Source organism: Enoplosus armatus, chromosome 16, assembly GCF_043641665.1.
Source record: "Enoplosus armatus isolate fEnoArm2 chromosome 16, fEnoArm2.hap1, whole genome shotgun sequence".
In the NCBI taxonomy this organism is placed as follows: domain Eukaryota; kingdom Metazoa; phylum Chordata; class Actinopteri; order Centrarchiformes; family Enoplosidae; genus Enoplosus; species Enoplosus armatus.
In genome coordinates this window covers 13,432,767-13,444,062 of record NC_092195.1, presented here as the reverse complement: position 1 = coordinate 13,444,062, position 11,296 = coordinate 13,432,767, and the positions used below count along the sequence as shown (strand labels likewise).

At 40.6% G+C, this 11,296-nt stretch overlaps 1 protein-coding gene and 4 non-coding genes across 6 annotated transcripts in view; all 5 read left to right on the top strand.

Moving 5' to 3' along the window:
- The first annotated feature begins 831 nt into the window (after window positions 1–831).
- Window positions 832–903, top strand: trnah-gug (transfer RNA histidin (anticodon GUG)). Its single transcript has one exon. It is a non-coding gene; the product is annotated as a tRNA-His (tRNA).
- Window positions 904–1,430: 527 nt separating this feature from the next.
- Window positions 1,431–1,502, top strand: trnah-gug (transfer RNA histidin (anticodon GUG)). The gene has a single exon. It is a non-coding gene; the product is annotated as a tRNA-His (tRNA).
- A 658-nt stretch (window positions 1,503–2,160) lies between these two features.
- Window positions 2,161–2,232, top strand: trnah-gug (transfer RNA histidin (anticodon GUG)). The gene has a single exon. It is a non-coding gene; the product is annotated as a tRNA-His (tRNA).
- An 843-nt stretch (window positions 2,233–3,075) lies between these two features.
- Window positions 3,076–3,147, top strand: trnah-gug (transfer RNA histidin (anticodon GUG)). The gene has a single exon. It is a non-coding gene; the product is annotated as a tRNA-His (tRNA).
- A 1,768-nt stretch (window positions 3,148–4,915) lies between these two features.
- ptk2aa (protein tyrosine kinase 2aa) overlaps window positions 4,916–11,296 on the top strand; it is a 57,724-nt gene continuing 51,343 nt past the window's right edge. Inside the window, exon 1 of one of the 2 annotated variants that reach the window (XM_070921197.1) lies at window positions 4,916–4,998. The gene's annotated coding sequence lies outside the window, so the exon portion shown is untranslated. The remainder of the gene's footprint in view (window positions 4,999–11,296) is intronic. The other variant, XM_070921198.1, reaches the window with a different exon arrangement.

The window sequence follows — 11,296 nt, the reverse complement described above, 5'->3', positions numbered from 1 at the left end:
TCTCCAACTTTTACAGCAAGCTGTGATTCAACAGTTACTAATACACACACACACACACGTTAAGGTTTACCGGGGGTCTGTCAAACAAGACAGAGCGCCACGTTCACATGGACTTCCCGTTTACCAATATTTCAAAATAAAGGCTTTTTTTCTTTTAGGGTTCAGGGAGCTACGTAGAGTGCACCACGGCGCCATCTATTGTTTGTTTAGTGTACTGCTATATAGAAAGACATCAGTAAAATCCATTTATTAAAAAATACTGCCAAACAAATCATTGCAGTCCACTTTATAATTATACAAATTCTAAAATACGGATGAACATATAAAAAAGCCAGGGATTATGTCTTCTGCTTACAACTGTTTATAATCGTTTTATATTTTAGTTGCTTTGAAAAAGAATATTGTGACTACTCTGATGTAACACTTGTAATAAGTGCCATTTTATTTGTTATACTAACGGGACAGCGCAGCATTTTTGTTTGGCTTTTATTTTAAGAGACAAGCATCTGTGGAAATGGCCCCCAGACGTAAAGATAAGAGACGAGATATTTGTTCAGAACTTAAATGCTCTATTTACTTATCCTCGTCTTATCTCCTACCAGAGGGAGGATGGCCATGCAGAAATTCCAGGTCTTGTTGTTTTTATCTAAAACAGAATAGAGTTTGCTTTCACAGTCGCCTACAAGCAATATTTGACCTATAGGTTCACGGTGTCTCAGAGTACTTGTAGGCTCAACTTTTGACAAGAGAAATGGGGAAATAATCACGCATGCGATATAAGACATAGGATCTAATCCCATCTGCGGAGCGGATCACCAGGACGGGTGGCCAGCCGTGATCGTATAGTGGTTAGTACTCTGCGTTGTGGCCGCAGCAACCCCGGTTCGAATCCGGGTCACGGCAGCTTGCTGTCCATTTTAAAGCAAATGCAAAGAGAGATTTATGTACTGCGTATTCTAGTGGGGCGGCTAACGGACAATACACGTCTATGCAACTGTCTCATTATAGATGATTATATACAGGCTATGTACCAAATACATGGCCTTATTATGTACAATAACTTTTTATATTATTATTGATAGTGCAGGGAGGGAGAGAGACAAAACAATAGAAAAGGGTTGCCAGTCATTGCATTTTCATCATCACCGTTGCCGAACCCATCACCTCGGTTCTATAGGCTACCTCGCAGTCGCAGTGCTGTAAATCCAGTGACAAAGCAAACAGGCTGCAGCTTTTATGTACATAATGTATATGCTGCATATTGTGTGATATGTAGAATCAAAGGCGCGCAGGTACCCTCTAAAGGTAGAAAAATGCAGGAAATATAGACTATCAATTCTATCGGGTAACATCTATACTGGTAGAATTGATAAAGATCTATTCTCGATGCCTTGTTTATACTATGGGCATCAACAGCGAGACGATGGCCAGCCGTGATCGTATAGTGGTTAGTACTCTGCGTTGTGGCCGCAGCAACCCCGGTTCGAATCCGGGTCACGGCAGCCGCACCTTGGTCTATTTTAATAGAGAACGAACGAGAGAAATTGAGAGTGTGCAAGATTGCAGAATAATTGCCTACTAATCAACACATGTCATGCAACAGAATCTATTGGAGAGGATAAACTAAGTCAGGGCTGTATGCCTGTGTTCAAATTGATAATAAGTGGATGATTATCAGAAACAAGTTATTCACATTCAAGGACTTTGCCTTGGTCTTGTGGGGAATAACAGTCAAAATAAATACAGAAGAAAAAAGTAAAAGTAATCTAAAATATGAAATGCAAGATTCCATTAAAAATATGAGCAATATATATATTCTATAGTATAAAGAGCTGTCAGGATGTCAAAAGAAAAAGGACGAAATGTATAAAGGTTTGAATAAGGAATGTGCAAATGTTCACAGTATAAGCAAATCTATAATAATCATGATTATCAATTGATTAAAGTACACTCTCAAAGTGCCATCATTTTATAAAATAAAAATAACAAACTAAAGACTGAAAACAAACATGAGCACAGTGAAAAGAGATTTTGGGATTTAAAAATCCAAACTTTGCATGATTGTAGATAATGTGCACGCCAGAAGATATTTCACAGATTGCTGCTCAGCCAGAATCACACTGTAATTTGTCATGCCATGTATTATCAAGCATGTAGCTGGCCGTGATCGTATAGTGGTTAGTACTCTGCGTTGTGGCCGCAGCAACCCCGGTTCGAATCCGGGTCACGGCAGCTTTTCTTAAGCGGAAGATAGTAGCATCATTATGGTTGTCAGAGTGTGGAATTGAGTCGCCCAGACTACAGTGGGTTTATATTCAGTTGTCTCTTCATTAGATACACCTATCTTAAACTAATGCAGTCTAATACCAAACCCTGCCTTCACGAAGGTGATAATCTTCAGTTCTTTGTTTCAGAGAGGTGTTGATTCAACTGCAACTGTCATTTTGGACGATGCAGTTCGTGGTGCTGTTAAATCTTATTGCGTCATACTGACAGGGTTTCTATTATTGTGTCCACCCCATATGTATCAACCAGGGTAGACTAAATAACAGGAATACTTCTCCGTATGAAGCAAACAACCAAAATGATCATGACGTTGAATCAACTCGTCTCTAAAACACTTTCAACAAAACCTGAACATTATCAGAAACAGGTTTGTTGCAAAGTAGGTTTTCACATCCAAGGATGGTATTTGGTATTGGCATTTTTGTGCACAACAACAGACATAGTAAGAGAAAATAAAAAATAAAAAGCAAGTACTGCAAAAGTCAAGAAATGTAAATAGAAAATAGAAATTTTATAATAATATGTACAATTTTAGTGTTTAAAATAAAAGAGCTGTACAGTTTTATGCAGGAATGTGCAACATACCTTCATGTAGAATTCGTTTTAGCTAGTTGTACCTAATAAACTGGCAACTGAGTGTCTCATCACCTTTGAAGTAACTGAGAGCATTTGCCTTAATTCACTATTGATTGAATAGTGAATTACTTGTGTGAACTTGATTCACTATTTTCTCAAACCAAAAATTCGATGGTTTGTGAGCCTATATCATGCTGCCAGGTGCAGTGGCCAGCCGTGATCGTATAGTGGTTAGTACTCTGCGTTGTGGCCGCAGCAACCCCGGTTCGAGTCCGGGTCACGGCAGTCTGTTTTAAAGGAGAGGTGAGCACACTGTGTGGTGAAGCACAGACGACTTTAACACACTACCAACATAGTGTTATAAGAAAGGCTGAGCCAAAACAATGAATTTGATGTCAACTCCATCTGTTGATTGATTTGATGACCCCAGCAATTAAGAAATAAGTCACTCGATCAATGCTTTCCAGCAGTATCACCCGACAGAAAGCTTTCAAAAATAACTGCAAATTTTTAAAGAAGCCTATTTTGACTACTGACAAGTTCTAGTACAGATGCAGAACTGTGTGTCTGATACACTGACAGGACTAAAACCAAAGATATTGATCTTTTGGAAATGTTGACCTGATGTAATGATTGAGGGATCACTACAAATCATTACGGTTCATCGTCCAGGGAACATAAAAATTACAGGACACTACAAGGCATTCAAGGCAATCTGTAAACCCAAATATACTGCAGTAACACATAGTGGTCACCAGATGTCATCTTTGAACATGAGCACTGAGGGGAGGTGGTTGCTATGAAATGATGAAGCTGCCATGTGTAGTGGGGGTCAATAGGGCACCCTTAGCAGGTTATTACAACCATGCCTGATACAGACTGTGCAGTTTGAACTAATAATAATGTTCAAGCTGTGTGCATAGCGTCCCTCTTCTTAAAGCTGCCTCCACCAGCACACCACCGCATAGAAGAGAACGCTGGCGACAAGAGACTGGTAAAACATCAGCAGTAGTTTCCTACAGATGTTGAAGGACCCCAGCCTCCATCTCTTTGGTCTTGGAGATGTTCAGCAGCAAATGGTTTGACAAAGTCCTTCATCAGGCTCCTGTACTTGCCCTCCTGTCCACCCCTAATACACCCCACAATCGCAGTGTCATCTGAGCTTCTGCATGTGGTGTTACTCAGAGTTGTACTTGAAATCAGAAGTGTAAAGGGTGAATAAGACAGGGGAGAGCTGTGGTGCGCCAATGCTGCTGACCACAGTCCCACAGACATACTGTGGTCTCCCCATGAGGTAGTCCATGATCCAGGTCACCAGGTGTGAATCCACCGTCATGTCTGTCAGCTTGTGTCTTAGTAGGAGGAGCTGGTGTTGAAGGCGCTGGAAAAATCCAAAAATCATGAACCTCGCAGCACCGCTCCCCTTGTCCAGGTGACAGTAAGCCCTGTGTAGCAGATAGAAGATGGCATCTTCCACACCCACCTAGACCTGGGGTCTGAGGAGATGGAGCAAGGTCTTCATTATATGTGACGTCATGGCAATAGTATATAAAATCATTAATTACCAGCTGCAACATCAAAGTTATTAATGTTGCATTATTACATACTATTCTGAAATGGTCCATTCTGCATAATGAGCAGTACTTCAAGTATATTTTGATGCAAATACTTTTTTTTTTTACTTCAGTAACATTTTGAATGTATGACTTCTATGTATATTTCTTCACTGTATTGGTACTTTTACTACCACGGATCCTACTTCTGTTACTACAGTATCATTGCCTAATAATGACATGTAAAGTATCTACACGTTCATTCATTCATGGGTTGCTGTTTGCTGTGCCTGAGGCAAGGCTTTCCTCAAAGGGAGTAGCTTGCTCTCTCTCTCTCTCTCTCTCTCTCTCTCTCTCTGTCGCTCCCAGCAGCAGCCATATTGGAATGCTGGATGTGGAGAGGGGAAGCAGGAACAGACGACGAGCGAGGGAGAGGGGGGAGATAGGCAGGAGCGAAAAAATAGTAACTGTAACTACTCCTACCCCTCCAACTGAAATAACGGATTATTTACCGACTGTTCGCAGCTTCTCCCGCCGGTAAAGTCAACACAAACCTCTCGGACGACCCCTTGAACAAGTCAACGTGAGTGATGTTTTTGTTTTTGGGGTTATTTCAAGAGCTAAAAGAAAGTGTTGGGATGCGGTTTGGTTTTAACGTTCGTCCTGGTTGGCGTTAACGTTAGCCGTTTCCTCTCCCAGTTTTTGAGCTATTTATTCACTTTGTTGTAATTGAGAAATAATTGATAAGTTAGCTTAGCTTTACAGCACCATAACTAGGACGTAGTTTTTTTCCTTTTGGTAACTTGGAGCAGTTGAAAAGAAGAGTGACCCACTGCCACTAAACTCGTCGCCACAGTCACATGGAGTGAATGTGGAGTAACGTTAACTAACTCTTAACGTTAAATAAGTGCACCGGATTAACCTACATTCAGCTCCTGAATCTCTGTCTCCGTTATTTTTTTTGTTCCCTGTGTTATGGATTCAAGGCAATGCGGTTACCTTGATTTGCCTCCCGAACAAACTGAACTTGCTGAACTCTTCCTTACCCTTAACCCTAACCCTGTATTAATAGTCAAGTCATATTTCATTTTTTCATGTAGCTGTTTCTGAAGACTTTCATAAATCTTACCAATAAGCCCAGTTATTTAGGGTTATTGTCTACATAACTGTGTTAATTAGTGAGGAGTATGATAGGATGTGCCTGCTTACACTCCCTCTCATTTTGCTGTTATTAATAGGCTAATATAGTAGCTCAGGTGCATATCAGTTATGTAGGGATATTCATCCACAAATTTAATCTTGCAAATTAGAGCTGAAACAATTAGTTGAATAATCAATTTGTTCATAACAAACATAAAACTGATCTGCAACAAGTTTGACAATTATTGGTTTCAGTTGTTTAATCAAGCAAAATGCAAAAATATTCCCTGGTTCTAGTTTCTCAAATGTGACGATTTGCTGCTTTTCTCAGTCTTATATCATTTTAAGTCATTATATGGATATAAGTACTCAAAAGTTTATGTCACTAAATCCATGTAAAACGTCCCAGAAACACGCTGCCCTGTGATTTCCCAACCGTGAAAGGATGCTGGAGCCTACTTTGCCTCTACTTCATATTCCAGGTGCAAGAAAATGCTAATTAATTGCAGTATCCTGAGGCCACTGAGGCTTCAGACCCACAGTGTACTAATAGGAGTGCATTTCTGCATATTTGCAATTCTGTGGACAAGCTGAACCTAAAGCAGTAGTTTGTATACCAATGTGATCCCTGACTGTGTAGAGAATGCAAAATTTAGTTAAGGTCTTGGTTTTGTTTTGGATGCACCTGCGTATCGCAGTCACAGTTTGGTACATTATAGGTAAAAATAATGTGTTGTCATGTTGCAGTTATTTACTGTTTGATTGAGGTATTCTAAATGCATATATGCTGTTGTATACTGAAACAAGCAAGGTTAAGTGGTTGCGATGATGTGACAATAAACACTGAATAATAGCTATTCTGGTGAGATGAAAGTCTCTGCAGGGATGACGTCCTGCAGACACTACTTCCTTTGCTACAACAAGCCAGAGTTTGAATGGTTTGTCTCATATGTTGCTTGTTCAAACAAACACACTCACAGCACTAAATGCTGTCAGCTGTACAACAAAGTCTTCTCACCCTGCTATTAATTTAAATGCAATTGATTGGAGATGACGTTCACAGAGCTTTTTACAGGTCTGAGTTGGTATTTCTGAATTAGCAAACAAGGCTCCCACTGCTAATTAGCTAATCCACTTGATGAGCTTGTATTTAGTTCCACTTCGTTCACTTACCGCGACCAAGTGCTACACCACATGCAGGACTACTTCTCTCAGTGATCTTTGATGGTAAATTTGTGTGGACAGCGACAACTTGCTATGGCTATTTTGCTAGTGTATACACACAGCCTTTAAGTGGGTTAGATATGAAATTGGTCCGATTTGATTACATTGAAATGCTTCCAATTCATGTGTGTTTGAACCATGTGGTAAACTACAGCCTCAGTCTACTAATTTGGCATCGTAGGACCAAAATAAATGCAGTGTAATCCATTATTTAGAGTAGAAACATGTCATTACCTTCAGTGTTTGAAACAAGCAAGGAAACAATGTTTTGCTTAAATTTGTAACAATTTCAACACATGAAATTCCTTCATATCGACCCTCTAGTATTTTTTTTTTTTTGCATTACTGCAGAAATGTTAATTTAGGCCTTTGTGATAGATGTCAGTAAGTTGGTAGGAAGAAATGAATACACCTAACAGAGAGAGGAGTGAATAGCTACACCTTTCTGTCACGACTCTTCCTGTGGCTAGTCTACAGCAGGCTAATACAGGCGTGGCTGTAGTGTGTGTGCGCGCTTGTGTTTCCGTGTGTGTGTAAATTGCAGAGCAGTGCAGGAGGCCTGTATTTATAGAAACACTTGACTACACTCAGAGATCTTACAGGAGCGGTCCACTACATTGCAGAGAGCTACTGTTTATAGTCTGTTTTCTCTTTTTCTCTGCATTTTGTGCTGTGTTTTGGTCCATTTATTAAACTTTTTCTATTCAGTTCAGTCCTCTGCTATGTATTCTGCTCAAGTTTGTTCTATTCTAGACAGACGGGCTAACAGAGACAGAAAAACTGCAGAGAAAGAGAAGAGGGTAACAAAGCCAGCAGTCTAGTGTCAGTAGATTGCAGTATGTGGTGTGACTCATAATGACTCTAACTAGTGATAGCAATCACTGCAGACACATACTGTGTGTGTGGAGGTATGTAGAGGTCCTGAATAAGAGTGTGTGTCCTCAATATGTGTGTCATGAGGAATTCCTGATACCAAATGAAGTAATTCGCCTTGGGGGGAAAGAAAGACTCTCTACTTAAGTTTTCAGTTTGAGCATTTTTTAAAATAAGTCATTTGCTGTTTTCCTAGCAAACATGGTGGCATTTTTTCCCCAGTGATTGGCTACCTTACCCACTGTGTAAATACATGCAGCTGTGTGGAGGTCTAAGTTGTTTTCTCACATCTTGCACAAATGTATGAATGCTGTTTGCAAACTCACCTCAGGTAGGAAAAAAACATGAATGAACAGTTAAACTGAGCAAATGCTGTTACCAGTAACTTCATTTGGAAGTATACATAACCTTGTGTGTGTGTGTGTGTGTGTGTGTGTGTGTGTGTGTGTGTGTGTGTGTGTGTCTGTGTGTGTGTGTGTTCGTGCAAGTGCTGGCATGTATGTGATTGTATGCGCCCTGACTCTATAACTTAAGCCTCTGTCTTCTATGAAACTTATTCCCCTGCATCCTCCTACATGTGGTTTCAGCTGTGAAGGAAAAGGACTGTGTGTGTGTGTGTGTTTGTGTGTTTGTGTGTGTTTTGGAGGCAGGAGGCTGAATGAAGGTCCATTCCCTTTGCCTCTGGATTGGTTGCATTCAGGAAGCAGCCCCCACACCCCTCCATACACACATACACACACACACACACACACACAGACAGAGCACTTACTGTACATCCTAAAGCATGCTGCGTCCCTCAGGACCTGAAAGGAAAACGCCTTCTTCCTCTCAGCAGCAGCAACATTGCTCAGAGTGTTTACGTCTGTGCTGGTATATTTGTGTGTACCTGTGTGTGTGTGTGTGTGTGTGTGCGCGCGCGTGCGTATATGTTTGTGCATGCTTGTTTGTGTGTTGCTGTGCTGTGATAATGACTGTGTTTCCCCAAGATAACATGAGTAAACATGGTCTTGGTTGTTAGTTGTCAGTTGAAAAATATCTTTGTATTCATTACAACTTAGACTTGAGTTTGAATGCCTCCGTTCATCATATCATTATCATATCATTCAGCAATCTGTGAGGTACACAGATTTCAAATTTGGTATGGGGTCAGTCCTCGATATTGTGAAGGACAACATTGAATTGGTGCATCCCTAATCACAATAATTGGGACTGGGGCTGATACAGGCATTTTTTTTTGGAAGGATTGGCTTGCTCCCCATTGTGCTCCTGTAACACACTTGTGAGTAATGTAATATAGTGGTAGTATTAAGTAGTAATGACATAGGACATACCTTTGAGTGTCTATATGTCAGCTCTTGTTTGTACATACACAGGCCAGAGATGACATTTCTGCAGAATATTGCATACTAATGGAATTTATATTGCCCAGATTAGTGCATCCCTAATTATGTTTTTGTAACCTGAAACTATATTTAACCTCTGTAGTGTGTGAATCCCCAAAATAATGTAATTTAATGATTGTGTGAGAGTCTGTGTAGTTGGATGTATTGCCTGCATGCCTGTCTGTTCAAGCAGGTGCCTATTTACTATACAGTTTTGCATTTCCTCTGCAGTCATGGTTAAAAACATGCATGAGTTTAATGGAAGACAATATATTAGCATATATTTTTTGAGCTTGTCTTAATACAGTTGTTTTAGTGTGTGTGTGTGTGCGTAGATGGACCACTGTGCAGTGTAGCATTCTTACTGTGTACTGAAATTTGCTACAATGGCAGGAAATGACATCGTAGTTAATGACTTGTCCCTCTTTGGGGCATGCACACCCGCAAGGACACACACACACTAACACACAAACTTGGAGCAAGCTACCATCGGTCATGGCGGTCACTGGTGCAGCATGTCAACTAGTGATGAATGGAACTGGAACACAGTGATTCCCTCTGGTATATATACAGTATATATTTATTTTTGTGTGTGTGTGTGTGTGTGTGTGTGTGTGTGTGTGTGTGTGTGCGTGTGTGTTTGTGTGTGGCATAAGACTGATTCCTTGACTCAACCTAAATGACTCAACAAACTAATGACCGCTCTCTTGTTCCCTCAGTTTTCTCAAAGTGAAGCAGAGACTGAACTGCAGTCTAGAAAAGAACAATTAAAACCACAGATTTTGTAAATAAGTTGCCCCCGCTCCCTCTGTGTGTGTGTGTGTGTGTGTGTGTGTGTGTGTGTGTGTGTGTGTGTGTGTGTGTGTGTGTGTGTGTGTGTGTGTGTGTGTGTGTGTGTGTGTGTGTGTGTGTTGCGTTTGAGCGGACAGTCAGTGTAATTACATTGCAGTGAGTCAGAGAGGGGGAGAGAGAGAAAGAAGTAATTGTTGGGCTTTGTCATATAGACACAGAGAGAAAAGAGGTGGGAGGAGGAGAGAAAGCTGGGTGGAGAAAAGAGAGAGAAACAGAAATAGAAAGATGAGGCAGGAAAACAGGGGGAAAGGGTGTACCATGTCCCTAGATTTTTAAACGCGGAAAACATGATTTGTTTACCTGTGTTTATAGAAAAGATGTTATCATTACACCTACTGAACATGAATCAATTGTCTTTTCGCTTCATATGAGCCTTGGTGGTAGGTTTCTTTTACCCCCTGCTGTGTCTGTCCTTTTGTTCAGCTGTCCACCAGTTATGATATCTCAGGATGTGTCTCAGACATCAAATGCACTTTGTTCAAGCAATAAATAATAACACGTGGATTGGGGTAATTGGTCATACTGTAGTTATAGGAATCGTCCAACATTTTGCCAAATACGCTTATTTGCTTTCTTGCACAGAGTTAGATGAGATTAGATGGGACGATTAACGCCACTCTCATGTGTGTACGCAAAATATGAAGCTAATGCCAGAAGCTGGTTAGCTTAGCTTAGCATAAAGTAGGAGGAATCGGAGGAAATGGCAAGCCTAGCTCTGTCTAGAGGTAACAAAATCCACCTACCAGCACCTAAAGGCTCTCTAATTAACAAGTTATATGCGGTTTGATCTGTATAAAAATCAGCATTTTTGTTTTTTATTGTATTAATTGATCCCATTGAACATTGACCCTGATTCTGAGAGTTTGAGTTTCACAACTTTGAATCTGTCTATGGATCTATTATTGGTTGTGTATACTTGTATGGAGTGACTGGTTTCCAGGTTAAAACCACACACAAAGCATTCATAAGCCAGGTACTTTACAGAGAGAGAATGAGACCAAGTCAAGTCAGTGTCTGCTTGGCCAATCATATGACCTCATCTCTTCTCTAGATTCATACACAGCCATACACCCACAAAAACACAAAAAACACACAGTCATAATAGATCACAGGGAAACACACACACACACACACACACACACACACACACACACACACACACACACACACACACATATATACACACATACACAGATCAGCAGTGAAACACCTGGATACAAGCCTTAGGTATGACATCACACACTCACAGACTGGTGTGCTAGTGTGCTAACTAGTGTTGCTGAGGTCAGATGTGGGTATAATGGCACAGTGTGCGTCTGCCTGTGTGTCAATGTATATGTGTCTGTGTGTGTGAATAGTCACCAGCAGGCACACTCCTGTAACAAAGGTTCATTGAAGAATAGTCTCGTG